The following is a 1,298-nucleotide window of genomic DNA, read 5'->3' on the forward strand; positions in this document are numbered from 1 at the left end:
GTATTGTCTTGAATACCCTCGAAGGTTCTAGTTACTGAGCGTAGAATTCTAAAGCTCAAAAGCACTATAGATGCTATTTTTTATAGCGACAGCTCGCTTGTGAAAGCTAGGGATTTACTCTCTGTGGTAGGCCAGATTATTTCTCTATTACCATGTGTGGGTACCTTGGCGAGGATTATGTCAAGGGCAATGTATGCCGTTATTAACACCAGTGTTTCCTGGAATTCCAATGTATCCTTAACTAGCCAGGCCTGTCAAGAATTAGCTTTTTGGAAGCTTAACGTAGACTCATTGAATAATTTTTTTGCCATGGCAACTTCCCACTTAGCCATCCAGATTTGTATATTCTGACCTTCCGACAAAGCGTGCGCTTCCTTAATCGTTAGCGATAGTAAAGAAGGCACTTATGTCCAGGTTTGACCCTAATTAGATGCACGCCCAATTTTGACATCCAACACAAAGTGTCGCTTTAAGTCTAAGCATTTGCTACCTATTTTCAGCAATAAGGTAAGGGTAAAGGTTAGCGTTATTTTTAGCTTTGGGTAAATGCAGCAGTTAAGCTTCACTTAAAGAGCAGCATTTGGGGGACACTTTGTGACATAAATTGTCTGTATTCTGAGACACAAGTGATGTTGAAGTTGGCTAGAAGAGCAAGGGGACACTTCGTGACGCTTATTGAAATCCGCGTGCATCTAATTAGGATCAAACCTGGACATATCTCAAGTTTGCTGGGAAAGCGGGTGGCATGGTATGGTTTACAGATAATGCCAATGTTGTTAGCATCGTGCGTAACGGTAGCATATAGTCTCTGAACTTCAGCTTTCTGCTCTCAGAATTTTCCAAGTGTGCGTTAGATTTGGCTTTTCTTTGGACATGAAATGGATTCCTAGGGAATCTAACTTAGAGGCTGATCGCCTGAGTCGAATCATTGATTTTGATGATTACACCCTTAACGACGACGATTTCTTGGATTTAGATTTTAAATGGGGGCCTCATACAGTGGACAAATCTGCTTGCGCCTACAACGCTAAATTAGTTCGCTTTAACAGCCATGCACGAAGGCTGTCGACGCTCTTTACCCAAAATTGGGAGTTTGAAAAGAACCGGCTGCATCCGCCTTTTTGCCAAATTGCAAATGTCATTTCTCATTTGAGAGCGTGTAAGGCTAGCTGAGGGAACACTTGTTGTTCTATTGTGGAAGTCTTCGTATTTTTGGGTATTGTTGTGCTCTGATGGCAAGCACTGGAATTCTTTTGTTCTCGATTGGGTTATTTTACCTAAATTTACGCAACCTTTTT

Source organism: Montipora capricornis, chromosome 13 (assembly GCF_036669925.1).
Source record: "Montipora capricornis isolate CH-2021 chromosome 13, ASM3666992v2, whole genome shotgun sequence".
Classification (NCBI taxonomy): Eukaryota; Metazoa; Cnidaria; class Anthozoa; order Scleractinia; family Acroporidae; genus Montipora; species Montipora capricornis.